Source organism: Musa acuminata, unplaced genomic scaffold (assembly GCF_036884655.1).
Source record: "Musa acuminata AAA Group cultivar baxijiao unplaced genomic scaffold, Cavendish_Baxijiao_AAA HiC_scaffold_482, whole genome shotgun sequence".
NCBI lineage: Eukaryota > Viridiplantae > Streptophyta > Magnoliopsida > Zingiberales > Musaceae > Musa > Musa acuminata.
Window position 1 is genome coordinate 45,001 of NW_027020727.1, and position 7,500 is coordinate 52,500.

Genomic DNA, 7,500 nt, shown 5'->3' on the forward strand with positions numbered 1-7,500 from the left:
ACAGCCCAAAAACGGGCCAAAACTGGCCATTTTTTGCTGCGCGAGCGAGCGGAGAGCGGCGAACAGCGAGCGAAGCGCGAGGCAGCACCGTCCCTGCTATACGAAAGCCCCATCCAGCCCTGTGCCACCCGGGGGGTTCCAGGGTGCTGAGATGGCTGACATTTTGCTCCGCTCACGACGGTCACCGCGCCACACAAGAACAGCCCAAAAACAGGCCAAAACAGCCCAAAAACGGGCCAAAACTGGCCATTTTTGGCTGCGCGAGCGAGCGGCGAGCGGCGAACAGCGAGCGAAGCGAGAGGCAGCACCGTCCCTGCTATACGAAAGCCCCATCCAGCCCTGTGCCACCCGGGGGGTTCCAGGGTGCTGAGATGGCTGACGTTTTGCTCCGCTCACGACGGTCACCGCACCACGCAAGAACAGGCCAAAAACTGGCCAAAACAGCCCAAAAACGGGCCAAAACTGGCCATTTTTGGCTGCGCGAGCGAGCGGCGAGCGGCGAACAGCGAGCGAAGCGAGAGGCAGCACCGTCCCTGCTATACGAAAGCCCCATCCAGCCCTGTGCCACCCGGGGGGTTCCAGGGTGCTGAGATGGCTGACGTTTTGCTCCGCTCTCGACGGTCACCGCGCAATGCAAGAACAGGCCAAAAACTGGCCAAAACGGCCCAAAAACGGGCCAAAACTGGCCATTTTTGGCTGCGCGAGCGGCGAGCGGCGGACAGCGAGCGAAGCGAGAGGCAGCACCGTCCCTGCTATACGAAAGCCCCATCCAGCCCTGTGCCACCCGGGGGGTTCCAGGGTGCTGAGATGGCTGACGTTTTGCTCCGCTCTCGACGGTCACCGCGCAATGCAAGAACAGGCCAAAAACTGGCCAAAACGGCCCAAAAACGGGCCAAAACTGGCCATTTTTGGCTGCGCGAGCGAGCGGCGAGCGGCGGACAGCGAGCGAAGCGAGAGGCAGCACCGTCCCTGCTATACGAAAGCCCCATCCAGCCCTGTGCCACCCGGGGGGTTCCAGGGTGCTGAGATGGCTGACGTTTTGCTCCGCTCTCGACGGTCACCGCGCAATGCAAGAACAGGCCAAAAACTGGCCAAAACGGCCCAAAAACGGGCCAAAACTGGCCATTTTTGGCTGCACGAGCGAGCGGCGAGCGGCGGACAGCGAGCGAAGCGAGAGGCAGCACCGTCCCTGCTATACGAAAGCCCCATCCAGCCCTGTGCCACCCGGGGGGTTCCAGGGTGCTGAGATGGCTGACGTTTTGCTCCGCTCTCGACGGTCACCGCGCAATGCAAGAACAGGCCAAAAACTGGCCAAAACGGCCCAAAAACGGGCCAAAACTGGCCATTTTTGGCTGCACGAGCGAGCGGCGAGCGGCGGACAGCGAGCGAAGCGAGAGGCAGCACCGTCCCTGCTATACGAAAGCCCCATCCAGCCCTGTGCCACCCGGGGGGTTCCAGGGTGCTGAGATGGCTGACGTTTTGCTCCGCTCTCGACGGTCACCGCGCAATGCAAGAACAGGCCAAAAACTGGCCAAAACGGCCCAAAAACGGGCCAAAACTGGCCATTTTTGGCTGCACGAGCGAGCGGCGAGCGGCGGACAGCGAGCGAAGCGAGAGGCAGCACCGTCCCTGCTATACGAAAGCCCCATCCAGCCCTGTGCCACCCGGGGGGTTCCAGGGTGCTGAGATGGCTGACGTTTTGCTCCGCTCTCGACGGTCACCGCGCAATGCAAGAACAGGCCAAAAACTGGCCAAAACGGCCCAAAAACGGGCCAAAACTGGCCATTTTTGGCTGCGCGAGCGAGCGGCGAGCGGCGGACAGCGAGCGAAGCGAGAGGCAGCACCGTCCCTGCTATACGAAAGCCCCATCCAGCCCTGTGCCACCCGGGGGGTTCCAGGGTGCTGAGATGGCTGACGTTTTGCTCCGCTCTCGACGGTCACCGCGCAATGCAAGAACAGGCCAAAAACTGGCCAAAACGGCCCAAAAACGGGCCAAAACTGGCCATTTTTGGCTGCACGAGCGAGCGGCGAGCGGCGGACAGCGAGCGAAGCGAGAGGCAGCACCGTCCCTGCTATACGAAAGCCCCATCCAGCCCTGTGCCACCCGGGGGGTTCCAGGGTGCTGAGATGGCTGACGTTTTGCTCCGCTCTCGACGGTCACCGCGCAATGCAAGAACAGGCCAAAAACTGGCCAAAACGGCCCAAAAACGGGCCAAAACTGGCCATTTTTGGCTGCACGAGCGAGCGGCGAGCGGCGGACAGCGAGCGAAGCGAGAGGCAGCACCGTCCCTGCTATACGAAAGCCCCATCCAGCCCTGTGCCACCCGGGGGGGGTTCCAGGGTGCTGAGATGGCTGACGTTTTGCTCCGCTCTCGACGGTCACCGCGCAATGCAAGAACAGGCCAAAAACTGGCCAAAACGGCCCAAAAACGGGCCAAAACTGGCCATTTTTGGCTGCGCGAGCGAGCGGCGAGCGGCGGACAGCGAGCGAAGCGAGAGGCAGCACCGTCCCTGCTATACGAAAGCCCCATCCAGCCCTGTGCCACCCGGGGGGTTCCAGGGTGCTGAGATGGCTGACGTTTTGCTCCGCTCTCGACGGTCACCGCGCAATGCAAGAACAGGCCAAAAACTGGCCAAAACGGCCCAAAAACGGGCCAAAACTGGCCATTTTTGGCTGCACGAGCGAGCGGCGAGCGGCGGACAGCGAGCGAAGCGAGAGGCAGCACCGTCCCTGCTATACGAAAGCCCCATCCAGCCCTGTGCCACCCGGGGGGTTCCAGGGTGCTGAGATGGCTGACGTTTTGCTCCGCTCTCGACGGTCACCGCGCAATGCAAGAACAGGCCAAAAACTGGCCAAAACGGCCCAAAAACGGGCCAAAACTGGCCATTTTTGGCTGCACGAGCGAGCGGCGAGCGGCGGACAGCGAGCGAAGCGAGAGGCAGCACCGTCCCTGCTATACGAAAGCCCCATCCAGCCCTGTGCCACCCGGGGGGTTCCAGGGTGCTGAGATGGCTGACGTTTTGCTCCGCTCTCGACGGTCACCGCGCAATGCAAGAACAGGCCAAAAACTGGCCAAAACGGCCCAAAAACGGGCCAAAACTGGCCATTTTTGGCTGCGCGAGCGGCGAGCGGCGGACAGAGAGCGAAGCGAGAGGCAGCACCGTCCCTGCTATACGAAAGCCCCATCCAGCCCTGTGCCACCCGGGGGGTTCCAGGGTGCTGAGATGGCTGACGTTTTGCTCCGCTCTCGACGGTCACCGCGCAATGCAAGAACAGGCCAAAAACTGGCCAAAACGGCCCAAAAACGGGCCAAAACTGGCCATTTTTGGCTGCGCGAGCGAGCGGCGAGCGGCGGACAGCGAGCGAAGCGAGAGGCAGCACCGTCCCTGCTATACGAAAGCCCCATCCAGCCCTGTGCCACCCGGGGGGTTCCAGGGTGCTGAGATGGCTGACGTTTTGCTCCGCTCTCGACGGTCACCGCGCAATGCAAGAACAGGCCAAAAACTGGCCAAAACGGCCCAAAAACGGGCCAAAACTGGCCATTTTTGGCTGCACGAGCGAGCGGCGAGCGGCGGACAGCGAGCGAAGCGAGAGGCAGCACCGTCCCTGCTATACGAAAGCCCCATCCAGCCCTGTGCCACCCGGGGGGTTCCAGGGTGCTGAGATGGCTGACGTTTTGCTCCGCTCTCGACGGTCACCGCGCAATGCAAGAACAGGCCAAAAACTGGCCAAAACGGCCCAAAAACGGGCCAAAACTGGCCATTTTTGGCTGCACGAGCGAGCGGCGAGCGGCGGACAGCGAGCGAAGCGAGAGGCAGCACCGTCCCTGCTATACGAAAGCCCCATCCAGCCCTGTGCCACCCGGGGGGTTCCAGGGTGCTGAGATGGCTGACGTTTTGCTCCGCTCCGACGGTCACCGCGCAATGCAAGAACAGGCCAAAAACTGGCCAAAACGGCCCAAAAACGGGCCAAAACTGGCCATTTTTGGCTGCACGAGCGAGCGGCGAGCGGCGGACAGCGAGCGAAGCGAGAGGCAGCACCGTCCCTGCTATACGAAAGCCCCATCCAGCCCTGTGCCACCCGGGGGGTTCCAGGGTGCTGAGATGGCTGACGTTTTGCTCCGCTCTCGACGGTCACCGCGCAATGCAAGAACAGGCCAAAAACTGGCCAAAACGGCCCAAAAACGGGCCAAAACTGGCCATTTTTGGCTGCAGCGAGCGAGCGGCGAGCGGCGGACAGCGAGCGAAGCGAGAGGCAGCACCGTCCCTGCTATACGAAAGCCCCATCCAGCCCTGTGCCACCCGGGGGGTTCCAGGGTGCTGAGATGGCTGACGTTTTGCTCCGCTCTCGACGGTCACCGCGCAATGCAAGAACAGGCCAAAAACTGGCCAAAACGGCCCAAAAACGGGCCAAAACTGGCCATTTTTGGCTGCACGAGCGAGCGGCGAGCGGCGGACAGCGAGCGAAGCGAGAGGCAGCACCGTCCCTGCTATACGAAAGCCCCATCCAGCCCTGTGCCACCCGGGGGGTTCCAGGGTGCTGAGATGGCTGACGTTTTGCTCCGCTCTCGACGGTCACCGCGCAATGCAAGAACAGGCCAAAAACTGGCCAAAACGGCCCAAAAACGGGCCAAAACTGGCCATTTTTGGCTGCACGAGCGAGCGGCGAGCGGCGGACAGCGAGCGAAGCGAGAGGCAGCACCGTCCCTGCTATACGAAAGCCCCATCCAGCCCTGTGCCACCCGGGGGGTTCCAGGGTGCTGAGATGGCTGACGTTTTGCTCCGCTCTCGACGGTCACCGCGCAATGCAAGAACAGGCCAAAAACTGGCCAAAACGGCCCAAAAACGGGCCAAAACTGGCCATTTTTGGCTGCACGAGCGAGCGGCGAGCGGCGGACAGCGAGCGAAGCGAGAGGCAGCACCGTCCCTGCTATACGAAAGCCCCATCCAGCCCTGTGCCACCCGGGGGGTTCCAGGGTGCTGAGATGGCTGACGTTTTGCTCCGCTCTCGACGGTCACCGCGCAATGCAAGAACAGGCCAAAAACTGGCCAAAACGGCCCAAAAACGGGCCAAAACTGGCCATTTTTGGCTGCTCGAGCGAGCGGCGAGCGGCGGACAGCGAGCGAAGCGAGAGGCAGCACCGTCCCTGCTATACGAAAGCCCCATCCAGCCCTGTGCCACCCGGGGGGTTCCAGGGTGCTGAGATGGCTGACGTTTTGCTCCGCTCTCGACGGTCACCGCGCAATGCAAGAACAGGCCAAAAACTGGCCAAAACGGCCCAAAAACGGGCCAAAACTGGCCATTTTTGGCTGCACGAGCGAGCGGCGAGCGGCGGACAGCGAGCGAAGCGAGAGGCAGCACCGTCCCTGCTATACGAAAGCCCCATCCAGCCCTGTGCCACCCGGGGGGTTCCAGGGTGCTGAGATGGCTGACGTTTTGCTCCGCTCTCGACGGTCACCGCGCAATGCAAGAACAGGCCAAAAACTGGCCAAAACGGCCCAAAAACGGGCCAAAACTGGCCATTTTTGGCTGCACGAGCGAGCGGCGAGCGGCGGACAGCGAGCGAAGCGAGAGGCAGCACCGTCCCTGCTATACGAAAGCCCCATCCAGCCCTGTGCCACCCGGGGGGTTCCAGGGTGCTGAGATGGCTGACGTTTTGCTCCGCTCTCGACGGTCACCGCGCAATGCAAGAACAGGCCAAAAACTGGCCAAAACGGCCCAAAAACGGGCCAAAACTGGCCATTTTTGGCTGCACGAGCGAGCGGCGAGCGGCGGACAGCGAGCGAAGCGAGAGGCAGCACCGTCCCTGCTATACGAAAGCCCCATCCAGCCCTGTGCCACCCGGGGGGTTCCAGGGTGCTGAGATGGCTGACGTTTTGCTCCGCTCTCGACGGTCACCGCGCAATGCAAGAACAGGCCAAAAACTGGCCAAAACGGCCCAAAAACGGGCCAAAACTGGCCATTTTTGGCTGCACGAGCGAGCGGCGAGCGGCGGACAGCGAGCGAAGCGAGAGGCAGCACCGTCCCTGCTATACGAAAGCCCCATCCAGCCCTGTGCCACCCGGGGGGTTCCAGGGTGCTGAGATGGCTGACGTTTTGCTCCGCTCTCGACGGTCACCGCGCAATGCAAGAACAGGCCAAAAACTGGCCAAAACGGCCCAAAAACGGGCCAAAACTGGCCATTTTTGGCTGCACGAGCGAGCGGCGAGCGGCGGACAGCGAGCGAAGCGAGAGGCAGCACCGTCCCTGCTATACGAAAGCCCCATCCAGCCCTGTGCCACCCGGGGGGTTCCAGGGTGCTGAGATGGCTGACGTTTTGCTCCGCTCTCGACGGTCACCGCGCAATGCAAGAACAGGCCAAAAACTGGCCAAAACGGCCCAAAAACGGGCCAAAACTGGCCATTTTTGGCTGCACGAGCGAGCGGCGAGCGGCGGACAGCGAGCGAAGCGAGAGGCAGCACCGTCCCTGCTATAACGAATGCCCCATCCAGCCCTGTGCCACCCGGGGGGTTCCAGGGTGCTGAGATGGCTGACGTTTTGCTCCGCTCTCGACGGTCACCGCGCAATGCAAGAACAGGCCAAAAACTGGCCAAAACGGCCCAAAAACGGGCCAAAACTGGCCATTTTTGGCTGCACGAGCGAGCGGCGAGCGGCGGACAGCGAGCGAAGCGAGAGGCAGCACCGTCCCTGCTATACGAAAGCCCCATCCAGCCCTGTGCCACCCGGGGGGTTCCAGGGTGCTGAGATGGCTGACGTTTTGCTCCGCTCTCGACGGTCACCGCGCAATGCAAGAACAGGCCCAAAAACTGGCCAAAACGGCCCCAAAAACGGGCCAAAACTGGCCATTTTTGGCTGCACGAGCGAGCGGCGAGCGGCGGACAGCGAGCGAAGCGAGAGGCAGCACCGTCCCTGCTATACGAAAGCCCCATCCAGCCCTGTGCCACCCGGGGGGTTCCAGGGTGCTGAGATGGCTGACGTTTTGCTCCGCTCTCGACGGTCCACCGCGCAATGCAAGAACAGGCCAAAAAACTGGCCAAAACGGCCCAAAAACGGGCCAAAACTGGCCATTTTTGGCTGCACGAGCGAGCGGCGAGCGGCGGACAGCGAGCGAAGCGAGAGGCAGCACCGTCCCTGCTATACGAAAGCCCCATCCAGCCCTGTGCCACCCGGGGGGTTCCAGGGTGCTGAGATGGCTGACGTTTTGCTCCGCTCTCGACGGTCACCGCGCAATGCAAGAACAGGCCCAAAAACTGGCCAAAACGGCCCAAAAACGGGCCAAAACTGGCCATTTTTGGCTGCACGAGCGAGCGGCGAGCGGCGGACAGCGAGCGAAGCGAGAGGCAAGCACCGTCCCTGCTATACGAAAGCCCCATCCAGCCCTGTGCCACCCGGGGGGGTTCCAGGGTGCTGAGATGGCTGACGTTTTGCTCCGCTCTCGACGGTCACCGCGCAATGCAAGAACAGGCCAAAAACTGGCTAAAACGGCCCAAAAACGGGCC